The sequence below is a fragment of the Pseudophryne corroboree genome, chromosome 1 (assembly GCF_028390025.1).
Source record: "Pseudophryne corroboree isolate aPseCor3 chromosome 1, aPseCor3.hap2, whole genome shotgun sequence".
Classification (NCBI taxonomy): Eukaryota; Metazoa; Chordata; class Amphibia; order Anura; family Myobatrachidae; genus Pseudophryne; species Pseudophryne corroboree.
Window position 1 is genome coordinate 974436483 of NC_086444.1, and position 13924 is coordinate 974450406.

At 44.8% G+C, this 13924-nt stretch overlaps 2 pseudogenes; one reads left to right on the plus strand and one right to left on the minus strand.

The window, feature by feature from the left end:
• Positions 1-3968: 3968 nt before the first annotated feature.
• Positions 3969-4087, minus strand: LOC134949556 (5S ribosomal RNA; annotated as a pseudogene).
• A 336-nt stretch (positions 4088-4423) lies between these two features.
• Positions 4424-4542, plus strand: LOC134949560 (5S ribosomal RNA; annotated as a pseudogene).
• Positions 4543-13924: the final 9382 nt, after the last annotated feature.

Consider the following 13924-nt stretch of genomic DNA (forward strand, 5'->3'; position numbering starts at 1 on the left):
CCAGTACTTTTAGTCACACTAGGTCTTCCGGCAAAAAATGTGTTAGATTGTCACACCAGACCTCACATTTATCTGTTATAGCCATGCTATTAGGCTGGAACAGTCCCAGGATTTTACACTTTTTGAAATTTTGTATAATAAAAAATATTATTTACTTATAAACATTTAATAAACATTTAATCATTTTCTCAATTAGACATAAATTATCATGATATGAATAATTTCCAATTATTTTAATGTATGTATACAAATGACATTCATCTTGAGTTGGAACTTGAAAGTGTTAGGGCCATTTTCTGATAAAGTGAGGCACAGAAAATATAAAGGGGCTCAAAATTGGTAATTCTTTGCAGGTATGTTACTGTATATACTAGTCTGTCAAATAACCTATTGATGCAGATATGGAAAGTACAGTACTGGGATCCTTTACAACATGAAAGTGCAATGGAAATTGTGAGACCCCTTTAGCAGTTTTCTACCTGACTGCTCACATCTTGGCACAGATCTCTGGTGCAGCTTACTGCTGCTTTCCTAACATCATTCCTGCAGGGCAGTAGAGATCCCAGGTACTTTTCAGGGGGTGGGACCTAATCATGGGAGGCGTGGCTCTGCACCATTAGAAACAATAGTACTTTAAGCACCTAACTGGCCACACAGCTGCATGTGCTGGGCTGAGGAGAAGAGCTGCAGCTGCTGCTTCCAGGTAAGGAGGGACAACGACTTGGGCTAGTGTTAATACCTTCCATTTCTTTCTTGTGTTTTTGGAATATTGAGCACATTTCTGGCTCTAATAAATCGATCTCTAAATGTAAGTTTGAGTGAACTGTAGAGTGGTGGTACTTAGTTAAAATGGACTAAAGTTTAAATGGGTGGTTGGGAGTCTAATTAGGTTGCCCGATTACATGAGATTTATGGAACCCTTGAATATTTGGGGGTTAAGTAAAAGTCTAATTTTACAAAGGAGAGCGTGCAACCTGTAAAAGTCCTATTTCTGGGAATGGGAGCAGGTAATAACTGTCTTTGAGTGTAAGCACGTCTCGAAGAAAGCTTAGAAGGCCATCAGAGTTGAGAGATGGAACTGTAATCTGAAAGAGACTGTGGGTCGTAATAACTTTTTTCAGAATATTATCAATAACAGTATGCTTCAGTAATGATGGTAAGGTACCTGAGGATGTAGCAAAGAGTAATTGAGAAGGTTGTTGGTCAGAGAAAGCTACACAGTGTATCATTTCATCCAGGATCTTGTTAATCTTGATCTTGAAATAAGAAGAAAGTACATGGGCACCAGCAGTCATCAAAGAGGATGGCTTGGAATGGTTGAGAAGAGATTTAAATGTATTAATGGAGAATTGGAGGATCTGTAGAAGCTTCAGCAGCTAGATATATTGGAAGTATGATTGGCAATGTCCAGAGTATTTCAATGGAAAGCATTTTTGGCAATCATTACAAATGAGAGACTTTCACCATAATTGTTCTGTTTTAGGAGAAATATTCTTATGCATCATGTCTCTTTAGTGTGTAATGGCTGAGTTTATAGGGAAATTAGTTTTGAGGCACAAAGAAAAAATGGATAATCAATGGTGATGTTAAAATCATCCAAGATTAAGGTGGGCATGTCAAACAATGGACTGAAAATTGAATAGCATGTAGTGTGACATTTTGTAGGAACAGTGGTGGACCTACATTTTTGGGGCCCTGAAGCTTGAACTGTTATGGGGTCCCTTCACAACCAACAACAGTAGGGCAACATCCAAGTAGGTCCAGGGCCTTGCTACCCTTGCAAGGAAATTGCACACAGCTCAGCACCAGCAAATTACATTATAAGAAGCCTCCTTGTCCCGGGCTCCTTCTCACCTTTCATTGCTCCCAGCCTCCTTCCTAGGATGGGCCCTCTGAGGCTCTGCTATGCCTGGGAATGTCACAAAAAGAAGTTGTGCAGTCTGTCGGGAATTGTAGTTTAAAACGGATACAGGTTTCACGCTATTTACAGAGCGTAAATCACAGAGCTAGACTACATCTCCTAGTAGCTCCCGCAGTACTAAGCGAAGTGCATCTAAGCTGTAATAGCAGCTATGCTGTACTAAGAGCCTGGTTGTCATGGTGTTATTGGTGATGCGCTATAACCATACAATACATAAAAACAAGAGGTAAAAATCTGATTTTTTTTATGTTAAAATGCACTAGTGAGATGAGTGATGATTCTACCACTAAATAACCTTATTTTAATAACACACATTTAAAAAACTTCATCGATTTTGTTGAAATATTCACTCATTAAAAAAGAAAGTTGATTCAGGACTCCTCTAGGATTAGAAGCTTAAGCTTCATTAGTTTCACAGTAGATCCGCCCCGTGTAGAAATATAAATGTGCAATGTGGTGTAAAATGTCCAATCCACCTTCCTGTCACCAGGCCTGGTGTCATGAGGAAAGTGGAGACCACAGGGGGTAATTCAGACTGCATTGCTGCAGCAGCAGCGATTGCAGTCTGAATTACTATGCGCAGTGCGCACGCGCGTCCCTTGACGATGCACACTTAAATGTTATGATTAAAATATTAACAAAATCCCAATGCTTTTATTTGCTACATACAGACAGATCTGTAGTATAGTATTGTTAGAACCAATAGTGAATGTCTTTCTATTTTGTATACATATATAGCATTAATATTGCCACGCAGCTGGTACCATGTACAATGGGGGTCATTCTGAGTTGTTTGTTCGTTATATTTTTCTCGCAACGGAGCGATTAGTCGCTAATGCGCATGCGCAATGTCCGCAGTGCGACTGCGCCAAGTAAATTTGCTATGCAGTTAGGTATTTTACTCACGGCATTACGAGGTTTTTTCTTCGTTCTGGTGATCGTAATGTGATTGACAGGAAGTGGGTGTTTCTGGGCGGAAACTGGCCGTTTTATGGGTGTGTGCGAAAAAACGCTACCGTTTCTGGGAAAAATGCGGGAGTGGCTGGAGAAACGGAGGAGTGTCTGGCCGAAAGCTGGGAGTGTTTGTGACGTCAAACCAGGAACGAAACTGACTGAACTGATCGCAGTTGCCGAGTAAGTGTGGAGCTACTCAGAAACTGCTAAGAAGTGTCTATTCGCAATTCTGCTAATCTTTCGTTCGCAATTTTGATAAGCTAAGATTCATTTCCAGTAGGCGGCGGCTTAGCGTGTGCAAAGCTGCTAAAAACAGTGTTACGATCCTGATGCTCAGGACAGGGGAGATCTTATGTAGTGAGTCCTGAGCACCAAGACGGAATGCTGGGATTGGGAAATGGGAAGGAAATAGCCCCTAGCACCCTACCTCCGTTGTCTTACCCGTGTTATCAATTCACGCCTGAACGACTATGGTTTCTTGGGCCCATGGCAGCCGCGTTTGAAGGGCGGATTAGGTCTGCCCAACTCCGATGCCCCAAAAAAAAGAGGAGAAGAAAGAAGGCTCTTGTGTGGGCGCACTCTTGTCAAATTGTAATCACTATTTGTGATTAACACATTAATTATTCTAATTACTGATAAAACACAGTTTTATTGAGATAAACATTAAGATCAATATAGTTGCCCATGTCCAAAATATACATAATCCAAACTGGTTATAAGGTTAAATTGATAAAATGTTCTGGTCCTGCCTCAGGAGATGAGATAGAAATGGGTGAAGACACTGAGAAGTCATACACCCATTTCACCCGGCCAGTACAGGTAATCTGTATTGATAAGACCGAATTGGTCAATTAATCCATAAATCTGTCATAGTCAAGGAAAATTATTAGCATTGACTGGACAGTACAAGGTTCTTGTTATCTGTTGCACAACTATGCCAATTACACTGGTACCTCTAACTGTATATATTGTTGGAGGACTAACTGTGGTACCTTCCCTTAAGAGAAGTAGATAGAAAAATAGATAGAAAATAGGAACAAGTGGTGATGCTGCTGTTGAAGTCACATACCACACATCATATAAAATGATTAAAGCTCTACAACACTGGATATTCCCTGTGAGTCTCCTCTTCAGGTACTGACTCAGCCCAACACTGTTTCGCTTCCAAGATCGGACGAGATCGGGCATTAGCAGTGTGGTTTGATAGTAGAGAGTGGTCAGACTCCAATGAGAGTGCACCTATGTAAAAGAGGGTGACTGATGTCCGACTATTAGTATAAGGTTCGGAATTTTGGGATTGCACCTTCCGAACCTTATACTAATAGTCTTATATGTAAACATAGCTAATGATTAATATACTACATTTTAAACTTTCATCACCTTTTTTATTTTTCGTGGACTCTCATTTATGATCCAGGGGCACAATACCACTTCGGTGGGATTTGATGTCCCCTGCCTAACGTAAAAAGCAGATCCACACTGCATCTTCCGTGACAACATCAGTCACCCTCTTTTACATAGGTGCACTCTCATTGGAGTCTGACCACTCTCTACTATCAAACCACACTGCTAATGCCCGATCTCGTCCGATCTTGGAAGCGAAACAGTGTTGGGCTGAGTCAGTACCTGAAGAGGAGACTCACAGGGAATATCCAGTGTTGTAGAGCTTTAATCATTTTATATGATGTGTGGTATGTGACTTCAACAGCAGAATCACCACTTGTTCCTATTTTCTATCTATTTTTCTATCTACTTCTCTTAAGGGAAGGTACCACAGTTAGTCCTCCAACAATATATACAGTTAGAGGTACCAGTGTAATCGGCATAGTTGTGCAACAGATAACAAGAACCTTGTACTGTCCAGTCAATGCTAATAATTTTCCTTGACTATGACAGACTTATGGATTAATTGACCAATTCGGTCTTATCAATACAGATTACCTGTACTGGCCGGGTGAAATGGGTGTATGACTTCTCAGTGTCTTCACCCATTTCTATCTCATCTCCTGAGGCAGGACCAGAACATTTTATCAATTTAACCTTATAACCAGTTTGGATTATGCATATTTTGGACATGGGCATCTATATTGATCTTAATGTTTATCTCAATAAAACTGTGTTTTATCAGTAATTAGAATAATTAATGTGTTAATCACAAATAGTGATTACAATTTGACAAGAGTGCGCCCACACAAGAGCCTTCTTTCTTCTCCTCTTTTTTTTTTTTGACATACGTGTTTCTGGCTCTGGGCGCACCACCAAGCTGGACATTGAACCAATGAATCATCTATAAAATTGTCCAACATTGGTTTCTTCTTAATTAAATGTGAATTACCCATATGACCAGTGCCGGGTCGCCCCTCTCTATGTTCAACTCCGATGCCCCCTCAGGTCTTAAAGAGAGACAAGGCGTGAACTGAGACAGGGTAATAACAAGGGGACCTCTAACTGAAACAACCACGCTAGGGGCTATAAACTACCTAAAAACTAAACGTATGTGCGGCACGCCGCCAAAGGAAAAAGAACTACAAAGAAACCACTGTCCACTCCCCTACACGGCACCGCCGAGTTCCGGGGAGGACAGTGAAAGCGGAAACCTCCGCAAATGCACCAATTCACAGTAAAGTAAACACTAAGCGGCATAGGCCGCAACACGCGGCAGAAGCCGCTACTCACGAAACCGGGCGAGAACCCCAGATGACAAACAGGTTCGCAAGGACTAGTAGGATTCCCAGGACCGGCTTCGGACCTCCAAAGTACCAAAGGGCAGGGAGCAAGATCCACCAAACACGGCTGACAGGAACAGAGTTCTGGAAGGCAGGAACAGCATACAAGAAGCTATCACCGGCGGGGCTGCAGTGTGCTGGCTCACATAAAAAGGCCCTGCTGGCCAATAACAGGAGGGCCAGCAGGACCAGCCCCCAGACCCTAATTACTAGTTGCCGTGCAGCTGCCCTGCTGCACGAGCAACCTAATTAACTATTCTTAGCAACGGGGAACGCGGTCCACCTGTGGCGTCCCCGTTGCTATGCACCCGGCGGCCCTGCACGCACGGCGTCCTGCGTTGCCAGGGACCCGGCGGCTATCGTGCGCACGGCGTCCTGGCGTTGCTAGGCGCCGTGCGGGGGACAGGGAAGGGGAGAGGCGCGGCGGCCGTGACCGCTGCTCAGTCAGGGCACGGCTGAAGACCGCCGCGCCTAACAGTACCCCCCCTTGAGGAGGGGTTAAAGAACCCCTAGAGCCAGGTTTCTGAGGAAACTCCTGAAAGAAAATCCTCTTCAGCTTGGGAGCATGTAAATCTTTATCCAACACCCAAGATCTTTCTTCAGGGCCATAACCTTTCCAGTGGACCAAAACATAGAGCCGACCCCGAGAAAGCTTAGAATCTAAAACCTTCTCCACCAAGAACTCTTGTTGCCCCTGAACATCCACCGAAGATCTACCCTGGGAAGTCCTCCGAGGAAATCTCCTGGAAGAAAAATACTGTTTCAAAAGAGAACAGTGAAAAGTATTGCCAATTTTGAGAGATCTCGGCAAGCGTAGCCGAAAAGCATCTGGGTTGACCTTCTTAATGATAAGGAATGGTCCAATAAATTTGGATCCCAATCTAGCCGAAGGTTGTCGGAGCTTGATGTTGCGAGTTGACAACCATACCTTATCTCCCACCTTAAAAGTGCAAGGACGTCGGAGCCTATCAGAAAATGTCTTTTCTCGGAAGGCAGCTTTTCTCAAGGCAAGGTGCACCTTTCTGTAAATTGTTCTGAGATGGGAGGTTAAGGTCAACGAGGAGACTGGAGAATGAGGAAAAAAAGAGTTGGCTCTAGGATGAAAGCCAAAGACTGAAAAGAATGGGGACTCCTTGGTGGAAGAATGACAAGAGTTATTATAAGCAAAAAATGCAAACGAAAGAGCGCTATTCACATCCAAAGTGGATTTTATTTTACAATCCAAAATATAGCAAATTTACATGCCGGCCGGCAATGCATATACATATATTAAAAATGATAATGTGGCCACATAAAATCCTAAAAAACAAATAAATGACTGATTATATTCAAAGCAATCCTTTACACATGCATGTTTAAGAATAGCCGTCCCATTGATTAATTTGTATCTCCTTATTCCTCAGATATCCAGAATTATTGTTATGCTTTCAATCAGCCGGATATTCTGTGGATGCCTTATGTCCAACAATAAAGCAATTATATTCACATGCGCTGCTCACTCTCTCCCCAGCCTCATTCTAGAACGTGCTTATGTCCATATATCCTTTTAAACTGATTAATGTAGCATGTATTCATCATATATAAAGTGCATCCTTATTCACAGCTGGTTCATGATTTAAAGTGATTAGTGCAGAGGTATTTTTTGTGACCAAAAAGTGGGTATACCATGCATATACTTAGGTTTGTTCACAGTGCAGGTATAATTCCTCCTGGCTAATTAACCGTGATTGGCTTTTTATATGGTAGATACAACCTTGTGCTTTGTCCACGGAAAACGTGCTTTGCCCTCCCGGCCGGTGCTCGTATTCTCGGCCTTATCTGGAGTCCGTGGGCAGATGAATCATCCAGCGCTCCCCTCCTCAAGGGTGAAATACAGCCGGCCAGCTGATAACTTTTCCGTCTGCTGTAGTCTGTGATTTGTAACAGAGGTACTGACAGATGCGTTTCCCTGCCTACTACCAAGCATCGGCGGCTTCCTCAGTGTCCTGACCGTGATTGGCTTTTTATATGGTAGATACAACCTTGCGCTTTGTCCACGGAAAACGTGCTTTGCCCTCCCGGCCGGTGCTCATATTCTCTGCCTTATCTGGAGTCCGTGGGCAGATGAATCATCCAGCGCTCCCCTCCTCAAGGGTGAAATACAGCCGGCCAGCTGATAACTCTTCCGTCTGCTGTAGTCTGTGATTTGTAACGGAGGTACTGACAGACGCGTTTCCCTGCCTACTACCAAGCATTGGCGGCTTCCTCAGTGTCCTGACACTGAGGAAGCCGCCGATGCTTGGTAGTAGGCGGGGAAACACGTCTGTCAGTACCTCCGTTACAAATCACAGACTACAGCAGACGGAAAAGTTATCAGCTGGCCGGCTGTATTTCACCCTTGAGGAGGGGAGCGCTGGATGATTCATCTGCCCACGGACTCCAGATAAGGCCGAGAATACGAGCACCGGCCGGGAGGGCAAAGCACGTTTTCCGTGGACAAAGCGCAAGGTTGTATCTACCATATAAAAAGCCAATCACGGTTAATTAGCCAGGAGGAATTATACCTGCACTGTGAACAAACCTAAGTATATGCATGGTATACCCACTTTTTGGTCACAAAAAATACCTCTGCACTAATCACTTTAAATCATGAACCAGCTGTGAATAAGGATGCACTTTATATATGATGAATACATGCTACATTAATCAGTTTAAACGGATATATGGACATAAGCACGTTCTAGCATGAGGCTGGGGAGAGAGTGAGCAGCGCATGTGAATATAATTGCTTTATTGTTGGACATAAGGCATCCACAGAATATCCGGCTGATTGAAAGCATAACAATAATTCTGGATATCTGAGGAATAAGGAGATATAAATTAATCAATGGGACGGCTATTCTTAAACATGCATGTGTAAAGGATTGCTTTGAATATAATCAGTCATTTATTTGTTTTTTAGGATTTTATGTGGCCACATTGTAATTTTTAATATATGTATATGCATTGCCGGCCGGCATGTAAATTTGCTATATTTTGGTATTGTAAAATAAAATCCACTTTGGATGTGAATAGCGTTCTTTCGTTTGCATTTTTTAGTTTTTGATTTTAGGGACAAATAACCAATTGCCCCTGAAAGAGCAGCTTCCACATCTGTGGAATCATAGCACCAGGAATTGCTTGGTTTATATTATTATAAGCAAATTCGGCTAACGGAAGAAATTCAGACCAATCATTCTGGAGTTTGGCCGAATACAACCGTAAATACTGTTTTAATGACTGGTTAACTCGTTCGGTTTGTCCGTTAGATTGTGGATGGTACCCAGATGTTAAAGAGAGTTTCATATTTAATGAGGCACAAAAACGTTTCCAGAAACGAGCAATGAATTGCGGACCCCGATCAGAGACAATATCCCTGGGCAACCCATGTAGCCTGAACTCATGACGGAGAAACAAGACTGCCAACCCTTGAGCAGAGGGTAATCGGGGAAGAGCAATGAAATGAGCCATCTTACTAAAACGATCTACTACCACCCAAATGACTCAAAATCCTGCTGAAAGAGGAAGGTCCACCACGAAATCCATGGATATATGTGACCATGGCCTGAGAGGAACGGCTAAAGGTACGAGTTGCCCGATCAGCAATGAACGAGGAACCTTATGCCGTGCACAAACCTGACAGGAATGGACAAATTCCCTTACATCTTTAGAAAGACTAGGCCACCACACCGAGCGAGAGGCTAACTCCAAGGTCTTAGTGATACCTGGATGACCAGAGACTTTGTTGTTATGAAACTCAGCTAAAACAGTGCCTCTCAGAAATTCAGGGACAAAGAGACGATCAGCAGGATTCGGTTTAGGAGCCTGCTGTTGAATCTGGACTAACTGAGTAAATAAATCCTGTGTGAGGCCTGCCCGGATGACAGATGATGGAACTATGGGGGTAGTAGCAGGATGGTTATTGTGAACCGGAAGAAAACAACGTGACAGGGCATCAGCTTTAGTATTTTTGGAACCGGGCCTGAAGGTGATAATATGTCACAACTGAGGGCCTGAGCTGACGGGAGGCAGCCTCAGTTGTAGGGGCTGAGATGTAACGGAACCTGGGAGGTTGTATCAGACCCCTAGACATGTAAGTAACATGTAGAATAACTGCCCGAAGGCGTGACCACGACAACCAGGATAAAAGTCAATGATGTTTATTATGACAAACTCCGTAACACAGCAGCAGTAAAAGGAAACATAAAAGTCAACAGAGGATAAATACAATTCCTGGGTACTACAGGGTGGCAAGGGCCACAGGCACTGGTAGTGTGAGACAGTTCTTATAATCTTCTAGTTGGAAAGTCCTTACCAGGCCTGACTGTAGCAATGGAGAGAACCCAGGATCGTACCAGCTGATGTTCCAGGAAAGGCTGGGCTGCTGAAGGTAAAACGGCTGCTGTGGATACTGGCTGGAACCAGACTGTTGTTGGTACGGAGTGGATACTGGCTGGAACCAGTTAAATAATAAACGAACTTGAGAGCGATAAAATAATAATGAAGTTTGGAGTTTGAGAGCGGTGAAATAATAATACCGGTGGAGAGTGGTAAACTGCAGAAAAGGACACCGGCCCTTTAAGAGAAGCTATACACTGCTGGAAGCTGGAAGCAGGTGATTGTTTGAGAGCGGTGAAATAATAATGAAGTTTGGAGTTTGAGAGCGGTGAAATAATAATACCGGTGGAGAGTGGTAAACTGCAGAAAAGGACACCGGCCCTTTAAGAGAAGCTATACACTGCTGGAAGCTGGGCTGGAAGCAGGTGATTGTAGTAGCTGGAAACAGGTGAGTCCAGAATGGATCGGAGAGTCAGGCTACACCGCAGATGGAATGCTGGTGCGGGTCTCTATAGCAGAAGTCTGGAGACAGGAGCTGGAACCTGGAAGACAACCACAGGAGAGAGACAAACTGGAACTAGGTTAGACAACCAAAGCACTGACGCCTTCCTTGCTCAGGCACAGCTTACTTATACCTGCAGCAAGGAAGGGGTTGGCTAGGCAATTATGCAAATCAACAATACAGACAGCAGATTGGTGGAAATGCTCAGATGACAAAATCCAAGATGGCTGCGCCCATGCAGACACTTGGAGGGAAGTTTGGTTTGTAATCCATGTGAGAATTGAAACAGTAATGGCGACGCCGGCCACAGGAGACAGGAGACGCCAGACTGACAAGCGCACATTTAACCACGCGGGCACAGCGGAGGCCGCGGCTGATGAAATCACCACTCTGACATTCTGCATGTGGAAACTCAGAAACAGCGGGATCCGGTCCTGGAACGCTGAGCCAGCCTTAGGAGGCATCTGAAGGGTAAGTAATGGCGTCCAGATACCCGGATCGTGACAGCACCCCCCCCTTTAGGAGTGGCCCCAGGACACTTCTTAGGCTTTAAAGGAAACTTTGCGTGGAAATTTCGGACCAAGGCAGGAGCATGGACGTCTGAGGCATTGGTCCAAGAGCGTTCTTCAGGACCATAGCCCTTCCAGTCAATGAGGTATTGTAACTGACCGTAACGGAAACGTGAGTCCAAAATCTTGGCCACCTCGTACTCGACTCCCCGTTGAGTCTGAACTTTGGGAGCTGGAGGAAGTGCGGAATGAAACCGATTCAGGATCAGCGGTTTCAACAAAGAAACATGAAATGTCCTGGGTATTTTCAAGAAGGATGGTAACTGTAACCTGTAGGCAACAGGATTGATGACTTGTTCAATCTTGAAGGGTCCGATGTAGCGAGGTGCAAATTTCATGCTGGGAACTCTCAACCTCAAATTCTTCGTGGACAGCCACACACGATCACCCACCTTGAGAGCAGGAACCGCTCTACGCTTTCTATCGGCAAACTTCTTATACCTGAATGAGGCTTTAAGCAGGGCTGCGCGGACGTTCCTCCAGTTATTTGAAAACTGACGCAAGGTGACATCCACTGCTGGAACAGAAGTTGCGGGAAGCGGTTGGAATTCTGGGACTTTAGGGTGGAATCCATAATTAATGAAGAATGGTGTAGAAGAAGATGAGGAATGGTATTGATTATTGTGGCTGAACTCGGCCCAAGGAAGGAGTTGAACCCAGTCATCTTGAGAGGAAGACACATATATACGGAGGAAGGCCTCCAAGTCCTGATTCACCCTCTCGGTTTGACCATTGGTCTGAGGATGGTAAGCCGTGGAAAACTTTAACTTGACTTGGAGGGCTTGACACAAACTTCGCCAAAATTTGGCTACAAATTGTACTCCACGATCCGAGATGATCTCTTCAGGAAGACCGTGAAGTCGGAAGATCTCTTGTATAAACACTTGAGCCAACTTGGAAGCTGACGGAAGACCGGTGAGAGAGATGAAATGTGCCATCTTGGTGAACCGGTCAACTACCACCCAGATGGTATTAAACTTGTTGCAGATAGGTAGATCGGAAACAAAGTCCATCGACAAATGGGTCCAAGGTCGACGGGGAACAGATAATGGAACCAGTTGCCCCGCAGGCGACTGGCGGGAGACTTTGTGTTGGGCACACTTTGGGCAGGAGGCAATAAATTCCATAACGTCCTTCTTCAGAGTTGGCCACCAGTAGGACCTAGAAATAAATTCAAGGGTTTTCTGAATGCCTGTATGTCCAGCAAAACGGGAAGCATGGGCCCAATGCATGAGCTTCTTCCTTAGAACTGGCTTAACAAAACTTTTCCCTGGTGGAGGCGTAGAGTCCATCCCTACCGTGGAGAATGCCAACGGATTAATAATAGGATGCTTGTCTGCAGACTCGGACTCATTTTCTTGCTCCCATGAGCGGGAAAGGGCATCGGCCTTACGATTCTGAGAACCCGGACAGAACTGGAGTTTAAAGTCAAACCTAGAGAAGAAAAGTGCCCATCTGGCCTGACGAGGATTCAGACATTGTGCGCCTTTGAGATATAAAAGATTTTTGTGGTCGGTAAGAATGGTGATTGAGTGGGAAGCTCCCTCCAACAGGTATCTCCACTCCTCCAGAGCGAGCTTGATGGCTAGCAACTCCTGATCGCCAATGGCATAGTTGCGCTCAGCTGGGGAGAACTTCCGGGAGAAGAAACTGCAAGGATGTAGATGTCCATCTTTGGCCCTCTGGGATAACACTGCTCCTACTCCAACGGAGGAGGCATCTACCTCTAAGATAAAAGGAGAGTCGGTGTCGGACTGTTTCAGAACTGGTGCAGAGATGAACCGTTGCTTCAGAAGGTGAAAGGCCTGTGTAGCTTCCTCGGACCACTTGGACGGATTAGCACCTTTCTTGGTTAATGCAGTGATAGGCGCCACAATGGTGGAAAAGTCTCGTATAAATTTTCTATAATAATTGGCGAACCCTAAGAACCTCTGGACCCCTTTGAGGCTTAAGGGTATAGGCCAATTCTGGATTGCTTGGAGTTTCTCAGGATCCATCTCTAGTCCGGAACCGGACACAATGTAACCTAGAAACGGAATGGTTTTAACTTCAAACACACACTTCTCCAATTTACAATAGAGGTGATTGACACGGAGACGGGAAAGAACCTCTTTTACCCAGAAACGATGATCTTCGAGATTATTAGCAAAGATGAGGATGTCGTCTAGATAAACCACGACATGGCGGTACAAGATGTCCCTGAAAATCTCATTCACGAAGTGCTGGAAGACTGCTGGAGCATTGCTCAATCCGAAGGGCATGACGAGGTACTCATAATGTCCGTCACGGGTGTTAAAGGCGGTCTTCCACTCGTCACCCTCACGGATTCGGATGAGATTGTAGGCACCCCTCAAGTCCAGCTTTGTGAAAATAGTTGCACCACTAACTCTATCAAAGAGCTCGGTAATCAGGGGTAAAGGGTATCGGTTCTTGACGGTAATGTCGTTCAGACCTCTGTAGTCGATGCACGGACGCAGACCACCGTCTTTCTTCTTAACGAAGAAGAAGCCTGCGCCGGCTGGAGAAGAAGATGGTCGGATGAAACCCTTCGCCAGGTTCTCTTTGATGTACTCTTCCATGGAGTGTGTCTCAGGCAGAGACAACGGATAAGTTCGGCCTCGCGGTGGAACCTTCCCTGGAATGAGGTCGATTGGGCAGTCCCATTCTCTATGAGGAGGAAGGATATCAGCAGAGGCTTTACTGAACACGTCCGTGAAGTCTTGATATGGAGGAGGCGGAACATCAGATGACCTGGGGAAGGAAGAACAAACAGGAAGAACTTTGGCTAAACAAGTCTCAGCACAGGAGGGACCCCATGCCAGTATTTGCGTAGTCGTCCAGTCAATTGATGGGTTGTGGAGACGGAGCCATGGAAGGCCTAAAACCACTGGATGTG